Genomic DNA, 20,759 nt, shown 5'->3' with positions numbered 1-20,759 from the left:
ATGCAATGAATGGATGACGATACGATGTCGGTAAATGTAGATGGTACATGGTGTCATGCATATATCAATTTCAATTTCCATGCACATTAATTTAACCTAGCTAGGTGGTGGTGGATGGAGATAAGCTAATTAAATTTACATTTAGGTGGTGTTTGATAAATTTGAAATCTAAAAAGTTAAAAAGATATTATGTGTTTAAAATTTGAAAAGAAGCATATATAATTTTCTACTTTTTAGAGGCTCTAAATAGATAAGGTTATTTGTGTTGGATAAATCATAAGGTTTAAAGTATCGGAAATGTAAGTTGTATCGAAAAGATAATTTTAAGAGACGTTTCGAGATACACTTTGGATATGCATGGACACATACAAAAAATCAAAATATGCATGAATACATTAGAGAACTTATATAAATCTTAAAAAATACATTAATAACAATAAATATAAATTTTATATGACCTTAAATAAGTTATTTAAACACTTATAAAGAAAACAATTTATTTAAACATATAAACCCATACCTCAATAGTTTATATGAAATGTGAGATATAGTGACAAATTGGTAATCATTGAAGATAATGGAAGCAGTAAAATGTGTATTAATTTTCAGAAATCAATATAATTTATATTAATATTTATTAGAATATAAATTTTATCAATTTTAACATTGAACATCCATTAAGAAGAAAAATATTTGCTTAAGAATAATAATATATACAATTATAATCAACAATTGAATATGGTGCAGTGGTTCATTTATGTTTATTATAATCAAATTACTAGGGTTCAATTCTCCTTACCTTTTTAATTTGTAGTTTTAAATATGTTGGTTTAATGACAAGTTAACTTCCAATTTATTGCTTTAATGGTGGGTCATTAAAATTTGAATTTGAATATTGTTATAAATGTAATAATTAATTATTAATTAAGAGAGAAAAAGAGTTATTAAGAGAAAGGTAATAATTATAGGGGATTTGGAGTTATTTAGGGGGGCAAGTTTCCTTAAATGAGAGAGAGAGAGAAAGAAAATCTAATATTACAATATGTATGGGCCGATACATTCAAAATACTGGTCTGTATCAGTCCTGTATCGGCTGTATCAGTCGATATAGACCCGAAACATCTGATAAGGGTTCATATATACAAATGAAAAGGAACGAAACTACTAGATTTGTAATGTTCTATGTATCGGGATGTTGCTGGAATGATACGTATTGGCCCGCATTGGCTGATACATCGCTATTATTTAAACCTTGATGAATCTTTCAACATCTGAAAATGCCTGATTTTACTACTTCACCCCTAGAACAGATTCAGATTTAAACAAACGAATGATCAATCTAACAACAAATAACGGGAACCAGGGAATTTTAAACATGGAAGCAGCATTTGAAACAAAAACGAACAGTGATATTGGCAAACAAACACACAGCCCCTCTCATTACCGTGCATCATCGGCCATGGATCTTACGAAGGACAGTTCTATAGAAACCAACTTGGCAGAGGTTTCATCACCTGACTCCAATGACCTCCTCAAACCCCCGTTGTTATGTAATAAAAAGACATGGAAAATAAATAAAAGAAATGAAAAGAAAATGAAATAACCAAATCGGAGGAACCAAACCTGACTTTGATGACTTCCTCAGACCCCCGTTTCATCACCTGACTCTGTCGATCCTGTTCAATCAACGAAGAAGACAAGGACGAGGGGAACGAAGAATGGCTTGGGGGATCAGAGGGGGTGAGGGAGAGAGAGAGAGGCCGGTCGGAGTATAGATTAGAGGGACGAAAAGCTTCCACCTCCCTTATTCTGTCGTATCTGTGCCTGGCTTGAGTTCGGGAGGTTGGAGGAAAGAAGCAAGGGATTTCAGACGGATTTGGATGATCAGAGAGAGAGAGAGAGGATTCATCCCTTCGTGCATTCAATGAGGTAGCGAACTAGCAGTAGAAGCAGTGCAACAGCTCACTTCATTGTTCAAGCAAAAGAGTTTGAATGAAAAGAAATTTGGGTTTAAAAAGGGACATACACTGTCCATTTAAATATTATCAGGGGCATTTTAGACTTTTGCATACATTGAAATGCATTTGAGCACGTTCAGTGATGGCCTGCGGTCTTATTGCTTTAGATCTGAAATTCAACTTCAGATGAACTTTCAAACATATATCTAAATACTTTTGGGTTTGAAAAGTAACATTTTCAGATTTAAGACATCTTAAAAAGATTATGAAACGTGGTGAACCAAGGAAAAGTACTATAACCTTAAGAAGATGGTGCCAACTGGACACAGGATTTGTGGTTCTAGTTCCTCCATACCTATGATTCAATTTCAATATCCTCCTCACCCCACTTGACACGGTGCGTGTGCGCCTTGGTTTCTCCAGGTCGCACGGCCAGGTCTGGTTTTGTATGGTGTTATTGTCTTCATCCTGCTTACTTATGGTGTTACGTCTAGATACCATGGAGAGTGAAGAAACTCACAAGACAACAACATTACTTGGTCTTGGTCTACATCTAGTATAATACAAGGGAAATAGAGTTAGGGGTGTCCATTATACGGTTCAAACCATAAAATTGAATTGAACCAAACCGAATTGTGGTTTGGTTTGGTTTATTGAATTTTAAAAATTGAATTAAACCGTAAACTGAAATTTTATATATATATATATATATTATATCTAAATGAAATGTGTAAAATTATAAATATATAATGAACTCTTTATTTTAAGTTTTAATTTTTAGGAGAATTATTTGAACTTTCTAAATTGTTATTATCTGTATATAGATATAAACAGGATAAGGATAGATGCGGGGATATCTCAGTTGGGAGAGCGTCAGACTGAAGATCTTAAGGTCGCGTGTTCGATCTACGCTCACCGCATACATATTTTGTTTTATTTTTGATTTCATCTGGGTGTACAGAGCACAGACGATCCTTCTTCTCTTCCCTGGTAACGGAAAGCCAATCATCTTCCGACTTTCCTGCTGTGTGATGGGTTGATGACAGACAGTCTCTCTCTCTCCCCACCTAGAAAGCATTTCTCTTTGTTTGGTTATCCAAAAACAGGGTTCACTTTCAAAAGCAATAGCAGATTGTTCCTTCAATATACAGAGAAAGAAAGCCATTATTCATGAGATGTTCCTAATGTGCTATGAAATCGGTGTAAGGAGCGCTCTGTGGGGAGCATATCCCGATTCCAATTCCACGAGATGATACACCGTCGCTGATGACCTCCTCTCTTCACCACCTCCTCAAGAAATGCACAAACATGATACAAATCAAGCAAATTCATGCACAGCTCACCACCACTGGACTCATGCTTTCCGACGTCCACCTCCAAGGCCGCTTCCTCTCCTTAGCCGCCAGCTTAGATTCCGGTGACCTTCACTACCCCGCCCTCATCTTCTCCCAGCTCCACCACCCAAACATCTTCTTCTACAACACTATGATAAGAGCCTATTCCATGACTGTCACCCCATTAAACTCCATTTCCGTGTATACCCAAATCCTCCAGGCAAACCTCCTCCCCGATATCTACACCTTCCCTTTTCTCCTCAAAGCATGTTCCCAAGGTCCCGCCTTTGTGCAGGGTCAGTCGGTCCACGGGCAGGCGGTCAAATTTGGCTTGGATTCGTACATTTATGTTAACAATGCTCTCATTCACTTCTACTCCATAACTGGCCACATCGAAGATGCAAGGCAATTGTTTGATGGTGCCGAAGAATTAGATGTCGTTTCTTGGAACTCTATGATCAGTTCTTATGCTAGGATTGGCCATATTAGGACAGCCAAGTCCCTGTTCGATCAAATGCCTGATAGAAATACAATCTCCTGGAGTGCTTTGATTGCTGGGTATGTCCAATGTGGGCTGTCCAGGGAGGCTTTAAGTCATTTTTCTAGAATGCAAGCTGAGCTAATTAAACCCAATGAGGTCACTTTGGTGAGTGTGCTATCAGCTTGTGCCCAGTTGGGTGCACTTGAACAAGGCAAATGGGTGCATGGATACTTGAAGTCTAACAACATGGAAGGGAGCGTTTTCTTGGGTACTTCACTAATCGACATGTATGCCAAGTGCGGAGAAGTAGAATTGGCTAAAGAGGTTTTTAATGGGATGAAAGCTAAAAATTTGTTGGCTTGGACTACTATGATCAAGGGGCTTGCTATGCATGGTCGAGGCCAAGTAGCACTTGCTCTCTACTCAGATATGGAGATGGCCGGTATAGTGCCTGATGATGTAACCTTCATTGGGGTCCTCTGTGCCTGCACACATTCCGGCCTGGTTGATCAAGGGCGTCAAATTTTCGAGTCAATGAGTAGAAACTACGGCATTTTGCCTAAAATTGAACATTATGGTTGCATGGTGGATCTTTTGGCACGCTGTGGGCTACTTGATGAGGCAAAACATATGGTTGACAACATGCCAATGGAGCCTGATGCCCTTATTTGGGGAGCACTCATGGCAGGTTGTAGATATTACCGGAATGTCGAACTGGCAGAGTATGTGGGGAAGCAATTGATTCAGTTAGAGCCTGATAATGGTGGAGTATATGTGCTTCTGGCCAACATATATGCAGCATCAGGAAGGCTGCAGGATGCGAGAAAGGTGAGAGAGATGATGGAAACAAAGGGTATTGTTAAGGTTGCAGGTTGTAGCGTAGTTGAGATCAGAGGAACTGTCTACCAATTCATTGTGGGTGACACCACGCATCCCCAAATAAGGGAAATTTTAATGAAATGGGAGGAGATTGAGAAGAAATTGGAATTGGAAGGATACTGCCCTAACAAAACAGAGATTTTTCTCGACATTGACGAGGAAGACAAGGAAGAAGCACTGGCTCGTCATAGTGAGAAGTTGGCGATTGCTTTTGCATTGATTGATAACGTAAATGGAGTCCCCATTCGTATAGTAAAAAACCTACGAGTTTGTAGTGATTGTCATACTGTCACCAAACTGATCTCTAAAATTTATAATCGAGAAATAGTTGTTAGAGATAGAACACGGTTCCATCTTTTCAAGGATGGTTCTTGTACTTGTAAAGACTACTGGTGAAAAATGAGACCTCTGTATAGAACTAAAAAGCTTATATCTCGATAGCTGTAAGAACATATGCAAGCGATTGCGTTAACTGCTGCATCAAAAGCTCCAAGATATTGCATTCTTTTTCGCTGCTACCATGTTTCAATCCCTGCCAGATGACCTGTTTTAAATATTGCAGTCTCTAGTGGTTTTCAAAACCAGACCGGACCGGACGGTCAGACCGGAAAAACCGGTAACCGGTCAGCCCCCGGGTCCAGTTATACTAGAAACTGGAAATTCTTAAAAACATTGAAAAAGTCAAAAAACCGCTGACCCGAGCAGTTGGACCACTAAACCATTCGACCTGGGCAGTGGTTCCGTGAGTTATCTTTTTTATTTTCACTGTTTTAAATAAAACAAAAAACAAAAAATAAAATGACTTCAATATCCCCAACCCAAAATCAAATGTTTAGGCCCTTTAGGGTTAGAGCCCCATTTTCGTTCTAACCCTTCCTTCCTCTCAACCCTCACACCCAACCAACCACCTACAGCGGCCAGCACCTTCGGTGTCCGACGGTGACCGATAACAGTGAGTTTGCAGTGGCGGCCAGCGTATTTTGCAACACTTTCAGGTTTCAGCAGTAAGAGTTGCGACAAGCAAATTTGCAGCGGTGGGCGACGAATTTGCATCAGTGGGCAGGGAGTTTGCAGTGGCAGTAATTGCTGACTATTTACAAACGGGTCTATTTACAAACGTTTTATTTCTTCTAATTAGTTTACCATAAGGAAGTTTTGCTTTCAGTTAAATAGGATAATAAACTACGAAATGACATCAAACTTCCGATTATTTAAACTTTTGAACAATCCTATTTCTTAGAGGCTGGACTGAACTAAAAATCCGAGTGATTGATGATTCCAAGAGTTCATCTGGTAGGTGCAGGCTCAAAATGTGATACTTTGGGAAGTTCGTTTGATTTTTCTTTTGATTTCTAAGTAACACAATGCATATTAGATTCCAACTAATAATAGGATCTCGTATGGTTCTTGGTTCTTGATTCTTGAATCCAAATATAGAGCTTTTTATTCTTGTAATTTGACTTGAATTTTTTGAGGGTTTTCTTCTTGAAATCTCTATATGTTCTGTTTTATTTTTCTGTACTTTTTTTTTGTATGTTCTATTTGTTATGCACTTTGTTATTTTTGTATTTAGAAAGTTTTATTTTTCTGTTTTTTCTGTATTTTTTATTTTTTTTGTGTTTTTTCTGTATTTTTTATAATTTTTCTGTATTTTATTTTTATATTTTCTATGTGTCTTGTAGTGTATTATTTTTTTATTTAGATAGTTTTATTTTCTGTATTTTTTCTATTTTTTATTATTTATAAATATATTTTTTATTTTTAATTTAGTTATGACATCATGGGTCGAACTGTTCGACATGAACGGTTGAACCGCTTAACTAGAAACCAGTCCCCTGACTGGTTCTATTTCTGGTTTGTTATTAAAAACCATGTGCAAAAGTTACTTATATGCCAAAACAATTTTTTGCCTACTTGTGTTATGGGCAAATTTATTAAATTACCCTTATGGTTTATCCTTATTATTTACATATTACCTTATAGTGCTTTTAAATTTTCTGACAATTGTCTAAAACCTCCTTGTCATTGATGTGATAACGAAGAGAAAGACTTTTACCCATTATTCTCCTTCAAATTTTTAAAATGAAACAAAGAAAAAGATGGAAAAAGAGACAGGTCAAGAGAGAGAGTATGTACCAGCGATGCAACCGTTGCTGGTGGATGGTGGAACAAGGGATGGCGGAGGTCAGCCAACTGTTTTCTGTCACTTAAAACAGTGGAAAAACTCTGAAGAAGAAGAAGAAAAGGCATCTACTCAAACTCCCATGTTGGAATCTTCACAATGGATGTGCAATGCTGAGGATGGCACCTGGTTTACTTTCTTACTTGCGCCCACAATTAATGTGCAATGCTCGGGATGGCACTGCGTTTCCTATGGAGCCTTTCTCATCTGGATCCACCATGTTCAGATGTTTGATGTGAAAAATGAATCCACAGACCATGGTGTATTGTCAAAACGAGAGAGAGAGAGAGAGGGCCATAACAAAATCAGGTTGTAGTTGGATATAAGGAAGGAGAATTTGACACTTGTCTTCCTTTCTCCAAGCAATTAAGTGATGGTTTCTTTTTGGGTTTCGACCTCCAAGTAGTAGCAAATATCTTAGACATCGATTGGAGGTATCTATTGTCCAACCACTTGGGTTCCTCCATTCTAAGAATTCCATTCTTGTTCACTTGCAAAAATCAAAGAAAGTCGTCGCCTTCTCTGCCATCGCAAAAGCTAGAGATCTTCGTTCCTCCACATCTGCAGGTGAAGGAGATGGGGATGGGGAACAGGTAAGGGAGAAACCCATCCCGGTGGGTGCTCGCTGCTCTTTCTCCCCTTTGTCCCCTTCGTCCCCTTCGTCGGTGGCTGCCGTCACCTGCGATGGTTGTGCCTGCGACGAGTCCTTTTGGTGTAGCTTTGGATTCTGGGTTTGCAGCTGGGGCTACTGGTGAGGAGGTCTTGTTGAGTTCATAGCTCAACCTATACCTCTACTAGTCCACCATCAGGCGCCAGTTAGTGCATGCAGGCGACGGTAGCCACTGACGAATGGCTCCCTCCCTCTCTTTCTCTCTTCCTCCCCTTCGTTCTCTTTCTCTCTTTCTCCTCCATTCCCTCTCGCCCCTGTTTCATCACCGCCACTGCAAGTTGCAGCAGGGGCAGACCCTTCCACGGACTGAGATACAGACGACCAAATTTTCTTCTCTTTCTCCTTCTTCCTCTGCTTCTCCTTTCTCCATCTGGGTTGGCGAGAAGGAAAGAGGGTTGACTCTAGCACTGGTAACCCAGAGTGGTTCACTGTAGCTGTCGCCAGGGAGAGATGGTGAAGAAGAAGGGAGAGGGATATTCGCCATTACTTACGACGACGAAGCAAGGGAGGTTGCAGAATGGTTCACTGTAGCTGCCGCCAGGGAGAAACTGTGAAGAAGAAGGGAGAGGGACGAAGGACAAAATTGGGTTTTGAAGAAAATTTATACATGGTGTCACGTGTGTATGAATTTCGACAAAATATTAATGAATATTAAGGGGAGGAGTTAGACAATTGTCAGAAAATTTAAGGATAGTGCACGACAACAGCTAAAGAGTAGGGGTATCATCTGTCATTACGCTAAACAATAGGGGTAGTTTAAGAGATTTACCCAATAAAAAATGTAAAATACATCACAAAAATGCAAAGAGAAATTTACCAAAAAAATAGGATAATAATTCTAATTCACATTACTAATAAAGAAATAACTTAAATTTCAGGTTAATAGAAAATGTAAAACACATCACAAAAATGCAAAGAGAAATTTACCAAAAAATAGGATAATAGTTCTAATTCACATTAGTAATAAAGAAATAACTGAAATTTCGGGTTAATAAAAATGTAAAACACATCATAAAATTATAGGAGAAACTAAAACAGCAGAATAATAATTTTTCATGTCATTAAAAAATAAATAAAATTTTGGTTTAATAAAAACAATGTAAACACATCACAAAAATCAACAAGAATGTAATCACAATATTCATATTAAAAATCAACAAACACAAAACTGTGAGTAATATTCAAAAACAATATGCAAGAAAATATTTTATTCACATTAAAATTCCAAAAACAATGAAGCAAAATTCAGAATATGCAATAAAATAACAAAACAATTTCAATTAATTACATATTATTTGTGTAATATTCAACAAAAATGAGAAAGAATATTGTAGGTATTCATACAAACAATTGTAGAACCAAACACACATACAACATGCATCAAGTATACCCGACTTTTTAAGAGATTGGAACGTCCTAGATTTTTAAAGAAGCACTTGTTGAAGATGTGCTTAAAAAAAGCCACTTTCAATATGCTTATTTGTTAAGTACTTTTTTTTTTTTGAAAATAAGCACTTATACCTGACTTTTTATACCAAACAAGTATAAGTGTTTTTTTCCACTTGATGTGTGGCCCCCAATACTTCTTTTAAGTACTTATAAGAATAAGTACTTCTTAGCAGCGATTAAAATATTGATACAATACGCCCGATACTGGGGTATCGTATCAATATTGGACTTGACCGGCATAGGATGCGTCACAATTGGATACTTATCCTACCAGTTGTGTGTATCAGTTTGATACGCTACTATGTCGACGCGTATCGTACTATATGACCAAGAGCATGTCTCTTAAATCACCACACCACTTATAACTTTTTAATAATAAAATAAATACATTAACCTTTATCAACATTAAAGTCTAGTAGTCTACATACAACCCTAATAAATAATATATAATAATATTCAACAACTCCAACTATAAATTAAAAAGAATAATTTTTTAAATTAGTATTTTATCAACATTAAAGAATAATTTACCAAATCTACATATATACCAAAAATTGATTTTTAATTTCAAGAAATTTATACAAATAAAATAATTATTTTAATGCTTAAAATTTATAAATTTTCACATTATATGTATATTCAAATTTTTATAAATTATTAATTAATATTTTAATTTGCGTTAATAATATTGTCTTTACTATTTAAAAAATAAAAATATTATTTACAAAATATTTGAGAATATAACATAAATTGAATTGGTCAATCCACTAATCTACATTTATATAAAAATAAAATAATTTTGTATTTTAGAATTTTTATAAAATAAAATATTAATAATGGAATAATTATTTTACTAATTAAAATTTATAAATTTTCATATGATATATATCTTTAAAATTTTAATAGATTTGATATATTTTAAGTTAAGATTATATATTTTTATAAATTATTAATTAATACTTTACTTTACATTTTATAATAACATATTTATTTGAGAATTGATTTTTTTGTATGTTAAAAAATAATTAAAATAGAAATATTGATATAGTAATTCAAATAAAATAGTTGCATATATTTTGTGCATTGGAGTTTAATAAAAAAATAAAATAATAATGGCTTTTGTTCATGTACTAATTTCTAAGAATCTATATAATATGTTTTAGATTCTTGATTGATGCACTATCAATAAAATTGCATAATATCTATGCATCTCGCTATATTAGTTGTAATATATTTCTTCATATATACCATTAAAATATAAAACTCCTATGTATTTATATATTATTTATAATTATTTTGGCATTAAACTTAATATTATTAATATATTTATGGAATTTATGTGCATTTTCCTAGTGTATCCAAACGTTTCCAATTTTTCGTTCATATCCATGTGTTTCCTAAGCGTATCTATATCCATATCCATATCCAAGTTATCTGATATGATATCCGATACCGATACTTTGATCCTTGCTTCTTAGAAGTGAAATAAAATAGGGCCTTAGTCAGTTGTGGAAATACCTCTTGCACTTTGAATTGGCAAAGAAGTAAACCTGTGAATTTGCACAAACAAATCTGATACCCTAAACAGTATTGTTTCCAAAACCAGATTGGACTGGACGGTCGGACTGGAAAAACTGGGAACCGATCACCTGACTGGTTTCGTTTCACCCCAAAACCATTGATTTGGTTAGCAAACCACTAACTCAGGCAATTAAACCGTCGACCCAAACAACAGTTTTTTGTCGTTTTTTTGTTTTTTTTTTTATTTTTTTGTCAGTGTGAGTCGTTCATTTAGATCAATCGGACCATTTGATTTGAGAACCAGACCCCAGAACGGTTCTTTATCTCATCCAATTTTAAAAACCTTGTTTACCAGGGTATATATCTTGGCACCGCTGAAGCGGCAGAGTTCAATATTCAGAACCTTAACTACTGCTGCTATTACTGCTCTACCTCTCTACTCGTCTCGCCAATCCTAATCAAGGCATTATATCAAGACAGCTAGCGCGTTAAGAAAAAAAACACAGCTTTACAAGTTCAGATCTGTCTTTTTTCCATCTCCCTATGAATTTGTGGCGCTTCTGCTCTCGGTTAAGCAGTTCATCAACAGCTCCAATCAAGCTGGAGTTACATCGCCATCTTCCTTTCCTCCCACACAACACCCTCAACTACAGTCTGCAGCCATACACACTAACCAATTCAACTATGAATAACATTGGGTTTTAAAAAAAAATTATTGGCCACGTGATGTCACATATACACGGATTGTGTATAAACATTAAGGGATGCTAACGGTGGAGATAGAGCTAATCAATTATCAGAAACTTAAGAATATTCTAGATAGTACATAAAGAATAAGGGTAGAGTTAATCAATTAACTAAACAATAAGACAATAGTAGGCAATAAAGAAATTTAGTTATTATTACTGATAAACTACATCAGGATCGGTTGTTTAGCGGGATCCATATCTGAATAAAATGATATAGAGAATTAGAGTTACAAGGGAAGGAGATAAAAAGTCTTAACTCCCAGCTACCCAAGGAACATCCTGACCATGTAGCAATTACAAAGCAGCCCAAAATATAATGTTTTTGTTTACCCCTTGCCTAGCTAGACCGTTTGCCAATGCATTTGCACTTCTCTTTATCCATGTACAATGAATTTCCATGTCATTGGTGAGCCACTTGAACTTCTTCTTTTCATTGTTGTAATTCCAAAGCATAGAACTGTCCTCTTTTAGCCAATTTACCACAGTTTCATAATCACCTTCTATAATCAACTTTTTGATATTCATTTCCTTAACCCTTTGTATCCCTTCAATAGCTCCTAAAATCTCAGCCCTCAAGGAGTCTCCCACCCCAATCGGACCAGAGTACATGGCTAACAAATTCCCTATTTCATCCCTTATCACTCCCCCTACTCTGGAAGGCCCTGGGTTGCCTATGTTGCTACCATCAAAGTTCAATTTGATAAACCCATAAGGTGGAGGTGTTCAGCAAGAGTTTAAAATCTTTATACTTCAGCCTAAATCTGCGATCTCCTTCCAATTCCTTATCAACTCATCAATTGATTACACTTTAAACAATTCCAATGTTCTCAACCAATGTTTCATCCTAATGTGGATAATCTCCATGATTTCTTCCACACTTCTCTCCTTATTTGAGAATATCCTTGAGTTCCTCTCCTCCCAAATAGACCTGTTCATGGGTCGGGCCAGGCTTGGGCCGAGCTTTTACTCTTCATAAACATAATTTTGTTAGGCCCAAGCCCAAGCCCGGCCCTAATAAAAAGCCCGAAGTCTGGGCCTGAGCCCGAAGCCAGACCTAACAGAAGAAAGAACTCACTGCCGGTGACTGTGTTCGTCGGTGCTGAGTTCGTCTGTGTGTGTGAGTGTGTGTGTGTGTGAGAGAGAGAGAGAGAAAGAGAGGATTCACCGCCGCCGTCGATGCTCAATTCATGGTGAGATGCAATTTTGACAGTGAAAAGTGGAGTCAGTTCGCGTCTGAGAGAGAGAGAAAGAGAGAGAGAGAGAGAGGACTCACCGCCACCGCCGGTGCCTATGTTCATCGCCTTGCCGGTGTTTGAGATTTGAAAGAGAAGAAGTGAGAAGAGGAACGAGAGAGAGAAAGAGAGAGAGATAGAGAGAGAAAGAGAAAGAAAGAAAGAAAGAAAGAGAGAAAAGACTCACCGCCGGTCTGCTGAAGTTGTTGCACCGGTGAATGTTCGCCAGTTCTGTGGCTGCTTGAGAGTGTGAGGAGGATGTGAAGAGAAGAGAGGTTCGGCATTGGGCAGGGCAATTCGGCTAACTGGAAAAGTAGAAAGAGATAAATGAGAAGGGTTACTTAGGATAGGGTTGTTGGGTTTAGTCTATAGGTCGGGTCGGGTTATTTTGGCAAATCCCGAGCCCAACTCGAATTTATTGTGGGCTAGGTTTTTTGGCTTGAGGTCAAGCCCGCGGGCTCATTTGCGTGTTCAAGCCCGTCTAGGGGTTGGGTCAGCCCGTCGGGCCACCCGGCCCATGAATAGGTCTACTCCCAAACAGTCCAGCATATCGCAACTCTACCACACCTCCACATGATCTTAGCCCTTTTGGTTGGCCAATTAGGCATGGAGGTAAATAAACTTGGCACATTCAAAGGGGGAATCCACCTACACCCAAACAGAGAAGTAAACCATACCCAAATAACTTTAACAAACTGACAAGAAATTAGTAAATGGTATCTAGATTCACCATCGGATTTATAGAGAACACACCAGTGAGGAGACAAGCAATTGTTGGGTCTTTTCCTTTGGAGTAGATCCCCTGCATTAACTCTTTCCAGAAAGGCTTCCCAACAGAAACTCCCAACCTTTGGAAGTATAGGTCGACACCACACTTCTTTAACAGGGAAAGATGATTCAATAGGAGGAGAGGGTAATAGTGCTTTGAAGAAAGAGGCACAAGTGTAGGAACCCGAGGGAGTGAGTGTCCAAATTCTGCTATCTGTCTTTGAAGGCTTAATGATGACCCCTTCAAGAATGGATAGTAAGGCTAAAGTACAGGCTAACTCTGTGTCCTTGACATCTTCTCACAAACTTAAATTCCATCCAAACCCAGAAAGTGAATTAGGAGGAATAAGAAAGGAGGAGACTGGTTCATTTTTCAGGGTAGAAATAGCAAAAAGGCCTAGAAATTGATTTTTCAAAGAGAAATCCTCAACCCAAACATGTTCCCAAAACTTAATGAGGTTACCTGAGTGCAAGTCGTACCTGATCCATGGAGAGAATAAGGGCAAGATGGCTTGAATAGCTTTCCAAGGAGAAGCTCTTGTAGTCCTATCTAGAATTCCTGAATCCCATCCATTATCTGCCAGCCCATGTATACTCCCCACTATCTTAACCCACTGTCTTTCTTTCTCCAATGAGAATCTCCACAGCCAATTCCCTAGTAATGCTAGGTTCCTAGTCCTAATGTTCCCAATTCCCAAACCTCCCTCCTTTTTACCCCTACAGATCACCTCCCACCTGACCCTATGGTCCTTCTCCTCCTCCCCTAGCTCCCATAGAAAATCCCTCATTAGTTTTTTTAACCTACTGGTCACCTTAACCGGAATCCTAAAGACTGACAAAAAATATATAGGAAAGTTAGTCAGAGTAGACCTAATTAAGGTGATTCTCCCTCCAAGAGACAAATAAATTTTCTTCCAATTGGTAAGTCTCTCTTCAAATCTCTCCACAACAGGGGCCCAAAAATCACCTTTCTGAGGATTATCCCCCAAAGGTGAACCAAGGTAATTTAAGGGCCAGTTAGAAACTACATATCCCAAAATGTCTGCATATTCACCAATCTCCCCTTCCCCCATATTGACTCCAACTATACAACTTTCCTCAAAGTTCACCCTAAGGTTTGACATTTGCTCAAAAAGTTGTATAGTGAGTTTCAAGTTTTTAATCCAATTGATATCCCCTCCTTCACAAAACAGAATCGTGTCATCTGCAGATTGTAAGTGTGTAAGTGATATGTTATCTCTTCCAACTCTCCACCCTCTTACTAGTTCCCTAGAATCTGCTTTGGACATCAATCCCCCAACACTTCAACAACCAATGTAAACAAGAAATGGGATAGGGGGTCTCCTTGTCTAATCCCCTTCAAAGCTGGGAAATAGTCCCCCACTGTCTTGTTCACCAAAATAGAATATTGATAATCCCTAATGCAACCCATTACACATTTGCACCAGATGTCTCCAAACCCAAAGTTAATTATCACCTCCAATAAGAAGGACCAGTCAACCAAGTCATAAGCCTTTTCCAGATCTATTTTGCAGACCACACCTCTTCTTCTAAATCTCTTATAATTCTCTAAACTCTCATTTGCTACAAGTTCCTTGATTTGTCTCCCTTTCACAAAAGCTCCTTAATTGTTTGAAATGATAGTTGAGAGCACCTTTCTAATCCTAATTAACAGCACCTTATTGATCATCTAATAAAAGCTATTTACTAGACTGATCGGTCTATAATCCTTTGGATGACTTGCATCACTTTTCTTGGATACTGATGTAACCGTTTTTGGTCACGTACCATTTTTTGTGATGTATAAATTTTTTGGCTAAGTACCTCGTTGTTTGACCCAGGGGTGATGTGCCTTGGTGATGAGCTACTTGGTGGCGAACTCCCTGGGGGAGAACTGCTTGGTGATGAACTGCTTGGTGGCGAACTACCCAGTGGCGAGCTCCCTGGTGGAGAGCTACTTGGTGACGAACTGCCAGGTGGCGAACTGCCTGGTGGTGCTCCCTGGTGGCGAACTGCCTGGGGGCGAACTGCCTGGTGGCGAACTCCCTGGTGGCGAACTGCCTGGGGGCGAACTGCTTGGTGGCGAACTCCCTGGTGGCAAACTACCTGGGGGCGAACTGCCTGGTGGTGAACTGCCTGGTGGCAAACTGCCTGGTGGCGAACTGCCTGGTGGTGAACTCCCTGGTGGTGAACTGCCTGATGGCGAATTGCCTGGTGGCGAGCTGCCTGGTGGCGAACTGCCTGGTGGCGAACTGCCTGAGGGTGAACTCCCTGGTGGCGAATTCCCTGGTGGCGAACTGCCTGGTGGCGAGCTGCCTGGTGGCGAACTGCCTGGTGGCGAGCTGCCTGGTGGTGAACTGCCTGGGGGCGAACTGCCTGGTGGCGAATTCCTTGGTGGCGAACTGCCTGATGGTGAACTGCCTGGTGGTGCTCCCTGGTGGCGAACTGCCTGGTGGTGAACTCGTCACTTGACTTGCTCCTAGGTGGTCTGCAACTCAAAGGATGGTGGAGCTCCCTGGTGCAGCGCAACCCGACTACCCTCCGCGTGGGGTGATTTTCTCTCCTTTGTAGACGGCGGGAGCTGAGGGATCTACGAGAACTAAATCAGAGGACCCGGGGGTATTTTCCCGGCGGGGCTCTCCGATGCCTAAGTTAGCATTCTGATTACAGAGGGCTTGGAGAGAAATGAGAGAGCTAGAGAGCGGGGGGGTTACCATCCTTTTTCCTCCCCTTTGGCTTTGGGGGTCGGAGTCCTTATATAGTGGTGCCCTCGCGGGTTAGGTGGGTGAAAAGCCATCAAACGGTAAGACGTCATATCCCGTCAGAACCGGGGTACGGTGATGAACTCCTCGAGGTTGTTAGGCTGGCGCTTATGCCAGGCGGCCAGGTCGGCGCTTGGTCCAGGTTTTCAGGTCGGCGCCTGTGTTAGTTGGCGAGTCGGTGTCCGGGCCAGGTTGCCAGGCCGGCGCCTGTGTCTGTCGGCGGGTCGGTGTCCGGGCCAGGTTGCCAGGTCGGCGCCTGTGTCCGGGCCAGGTTGTGAGGTCGGCGCCTGTGTCCGGGCCAGGTTGTCAGGTCGGCGCCTGTGTCAGTCGGCGGGTCGGTATCCGGGCCAGGTTGCCAGGCCGGCGCCTGTGTCCGGGCCAGGTTGTCAGGTCAGCGCCTGTGTCAGTCAGCGGGTCGGTGTCCGGGCCAGGTTGCCAGGCCGGCGCCTGTGTCTGGGCCAGGTTGTCAGGTCGGCGCCTGTGTCCGGGCCAAGTTGCCAGGTCGGCGCCTGTGTCCGGGCCAGGTTGTGAGATCGACGCCTGTGTCCAGGCCAGGTTGTGAGGTCGGCGCCTGTGTCCGGGCCAGGTTGTCAGGTCGGCGCCTGTGTCAGTCGGCGGGTCAGTGTCCGGGCCAGGTTGTCAGGCCGGCGTCTGTGTCCGGGCCAGGTTGTGAGGTCGGCGCCTGTGTCCGGTCCAGGTTATCAGGTCGGCGCCTGTGTCAGTCAGCGGGTCGGTGTCCGGGCCAGGTTGCTAGGTCGACGCCTGTGTCCGGGCCAAGTTGTTAGGTCGGCGCTTGTGTCCGGGCCAGATTGCCAGGTCGGCGCCTGTGTCCGGGCCAGGTTGCCAAGTCGGCGCCTGTGGCAGGCTGATCCGGCCAGGTCGCGCGCATGCTGCGCGCGTAGGCCGCGCGCAGGCCGCGCAGATCGCACGCATGCCGCGCGTAGGTCACGCGCAGGCCGCGCAGGTCGCGCGCATGCCGCGCGTAGGTCACGCGCAGGCCGCGTGCAGGCCACCCGTAGGCCCCGTGCAGGTCGCGCCAGGCCAGCCAGACCGGTGCCCGGGGGGGACACCAACTTGGTAAGTTGTTGCCTGGGTGCTTGCCTTGTTGTCACGAGGTGCCACATGTCGCAATTTCACTGGAGGGCCAAATCTGCCCTCATCAATTGCCCCCACTCCCGAGCTGAGAGTAACTCAGCGAAGGGAGTAGATTTCTTTTGGCCCGTAAGTCGACGAGCTAGTAAGTTTTGATCCAATTCCTTAGGCTTTGGGAGCTGCCTGTATGTGGCGAGCTGCTAGTAAAACGAGGGGGTCTCCACCAGTTCAGTAGTGTAGCCCTTAGGCTCTGGGGCAACTTATAGTTCACTTTTGCTGATTTTGTTCCTGCTGAGGAAGCGACTGGATATTTAGCAATAGTGTGGCCCGCGGGATTTTGGGAGTGACTCGTAGTCTAGTCTTCTTTGACCTTTGCTCGTGCCGGAGAGGCGACCGGGCCTTAAGCAGTAATGTGGCCCATAGGCTTTGGGAGTGACTCGTAGTCTACTCTTTTTTGACTTTCCCGTGCCGGAGAGGCGACCGGGTCTTAAGCAGTAATGTGGCCCGTAGGCTTTTGGGAGTGACTCGTAGTCTACTCTTTTTTGACTTTTGCCCGTGCCGGAGAGGCGACCGAGTCTTAAGCAGTAATGTGGCCTGTAGGCTTTTGGGAGTGACTCGTAGTCTACTCTTTTTTTACTTTTGCCCGTGTCGGAGAGGCGACCGGGTCTTAAGCAGTAATGTGGCCCGTAGGCTTTTGGGAGTGACTCGTAGTCTACTCTTTTTTGACTTTTGCCCGTGCCGGAGAGGCGATCGAGTCTTAAGCAGTAATGTGGCCCGTAGGCTTTTGGGAGTGACTCGTAGTCTACTCTTTTTTGACTTTTGCCCGTGCCGGAGAGGCGACCAGGTCTTAAGCAGTCATGTGGCCCGTAGGCTTTTGGGAGTGACTCGTAGTCTACTCTTTTTTGACTTTTGCCCGTGTCGGAGAGGCGAGCGGGTCTTAAGCAGTAATGTGGCCCGTAGGCTTTTGGGAGTGACTCGTAGTCTACTCTTTTTTGACTTTGCTCGTGCCGGAGAGGCGACCGGGTCTTAAGCAGAAATATGGCCCGTAGGCTTTGCCTATGAGGTGTCGAGCTATGATTGTGCTGCATCAGCTTCGTAATGCCGGTCACCCACTCCTACAAGAAGCTACTAGGAGCTTGACCTTCGGGGGCAGCACTACTAACTTTAGGTCGCCAGCTCACTCGGGAACCTTGGAAGGCTCGACCAATAAGGGCGTCTATGTAGTCTGTTGGCTGTCAACTCCCGCGGAAGCCACGAAGAGCTCATCTTTGTAGGGGGGACCTTGCGGAGAGGACTGATGAGGCATTATCTGAATTGAAAGTAAGGTTGGTAGAGCTACTTAGTCTATTAGCTCCCTGCATAGTTTTTGAGTTCATAAAAAATGTAAACTATAAAGTGATAGCTTCAAAAAAGTGAGGACTTAGCTTTGGTAAGATGAGAACTTAGCTTTTGTAGGATGAGAACTTAGCTTTTCGTAGCGTGATCCCACAGACAACGCCAATTGATGTAACCGTTTTGGTCACGTACCATCTTTTGTGATGTATAAATTTTTTGGCTAAGTACCTCATTGTTTGACCCAGTGGTGATGTGCCTTGGTGATGAGCTACTTGGTGGCGAACTCCCTGGGGGAGAACTGCTTGGTGATGAACTGCTTGGTGGCGAACTACCCAGTGGCGAGCTCCCTGGTGGAGAGCTACTTGGTGACGAAACTGCCGGGTGGCGAACTGCCTGGTGGTGCTCCCTGGTGGCGAACTGCCTGGGGGCGAACTGCCTGGGGGCGAACTGCCTGGTGGCGAACTCCCTGGTGGCGAACTCCCTGGTGGCGAACTGCCTGGTGGCGAACTGCCTGGTGGCAAACTGCCTGGTGGTGAACTCCCTGATGGCGAACTGCTTGGTGGCGAGTTGCCTGGTGGCGAACTGCCTGGGGGCGAACTGCTTGGTGGCGAGTTGCCTGGTGGCGAACTGCCTGGGGGCAAACTGCTTGGTGGCGAGTTGCCTGGTGGCGAACTGCCTGGTGGCGAACTGCCTGGTGGCAAACTGCCTGGTGGCGAATTGCCTGGTGGTGAACTCCCTGATGGCGAACTGCTTGGTGGCGAGTTGCCTGGTGGCGAACTGCCTGGGGGCGAACTGCTTGGTGGCGAGTTGCCTGGTGGCGAACTGCCTGGGGGCAAACTGCTTGGTGGCGAACTGCCTGATGGCGAACTGCCTGATGGCGAACTGCCTGGTGGTGCTCCTTGGTGGCGAACTGCCTGGTGGTGAACTCCCTGGTGGCGAACTGCCTGATGGCGAACTCATCACTTGACTTGCTCCTAGGCGGTCTGCAACTCAGAGGATGGTGGAGCTCCTTGGTGCAGCGCAACCCGACTACCCTCCGCGTGGGGTGATTTTTTCTCCTTTGTAGACGGCGGGAGCTGAGGGACCTGTGAGAACTGAATTAGAGGACCCGGGGGTATTTTCCCGGCGGGGACTCTCCGATGCCTAAGTTACCTTTCTGATTACAGAGGGCTTGGAGAGAAATGAGAGAGCTAGAGAGCGGGGGGTTACCATCCTTTTTCCTCCTCTTTGGCTTTGGGGGTCGGAGTCCTTATATAGTGGTGCCCTCGCGGGTTAGGTGGGTGAAAAGCCATCAAACGGTAAGATGTCATATCCTGTCAGAACCGGGGTACGGTGATGAACTCCTCGAGGTTGTCAGGCTGGCCCTTGTGCCAGGCGGCCAGGTCGGCGCCTGGGCCAGGTTGTTAGGTCGGCGCCTATGTCAGTCGGCGGGCCGGTGTCCGGGCCAGGTTGCCAGGCCGACGCTTGTGTTTGTCGACGGGTCGGTGTCCGAGCCAGGCCAGGTTGCCAGGTCGGCGCCTGTGTCCGGGCCAGGTTGTGAGATCGGCGCCTGTGTTCGGGCCAGGTTGTCAGGTCGGCGCCTGTGTCAGTCGATGGGTCGATGTCCGGGCCAGGTTGCCAGACTAACGCCTGTGTCCGGGCCAGGTTGTCAGGTCAGCGCCTGTGTCCGGACTAGGTTGTCAGGTCAGCGCCTGTGTCAGTCGGCGGGTCGGTGTCCGGGCCATGTTGTCAGGTCGGCGCCTGTGTCCGGGCCAGATTGCCAGGTCGGCGCCTGTGTCCGGGCCAAGTTGCCAGGTCGGCGCCTGTGCCAGGCTGATCCGGCTAGGTCATGCACAGACCGCACGCAAGCCGCGCAGATCGCGCGTAGGCCGCGCGGGCCGCGCCAGGTCGCGTGCAGGTCGCGCCAGGCCACGTGCAAGTCGCGCCAGGCCAGCCAGACCGGTGCTCGGGGGGGACACCAACTTGGTAAGTTGTTGCCTGAATGCTTGCCTAGTTGTCACGAGGTGCCACATGTCGCAATTTCACTGGAGGGCCAAATCTGCCCTCATCAGATACCAAAGTGCACATTCGAATGTATGTTTGAACACGGAATTACAAAGTACATACTGTATTTATGTGACAAGAACGTTTTTCAGACAAGCAATGCCAAATCATGTTTCATCAAAAACTTATTTATATGATCCAAACTAGGGTAAAAAAAAAATTAAGGTACCTTTTCTATTTTTATCTTCTGGTAACATGGATTTCACTACTCAAAGAGTAACAAGGCCAGATACAACCATATTACTCTCTGAAGTCTAAACATATCGAAAGCAACCGCTGAGAAGGGTAAAATAGTCTATTCTCC

General features: G+C 43.2%; 1 non-coding gene and 1 pseudogene across 1 annotated transcript; both read left to right on the top strand.

The window, feature by feature from the left end:
* The first annotated feature begins 2,805 nt into the window (after positions 1–2,805).
* TRNAF-GAA (transfer RNA phenylalanine (anticodon GAA)) lies at positions 2,806–2,878 on the top strand. Its single transcript has one exon. It is a non-coding gene; the product is annotated as a tRNA-Phe (tRNA).
* Positions 2,879–3,266: 388 nt separating this feature from the next.
* LOC104612295 (pentatricopeptide repeat-containing protein At5g66520 pseudogene) lies at positions 3,267–5,048 on the top strand (annotated as a pseudogene).
* Positions 5,049–20,759: the final 15,711 nt, after the last annotated feature.

The sequence above is a fragment of the Nelumbo nucifera genome, chromosome 1, assembly GCF_055504915.1.
Source record: "Nelumbo nucifera cultivar China Antique chromosome 1, China Antique-T2T, whole genome shotgun sequence".
Taxonomy (NCBI): domain Eukaryota; kingdom Viridiplantae; phylum Streptophyta; class Magnoliopsida; order Proteales; family Nelumbonaceae; genus Nelumbo; species Nelumbo nucifera.
This window is presented reverse-complemented; position numbering and strand designations above follow the sequence as displayed.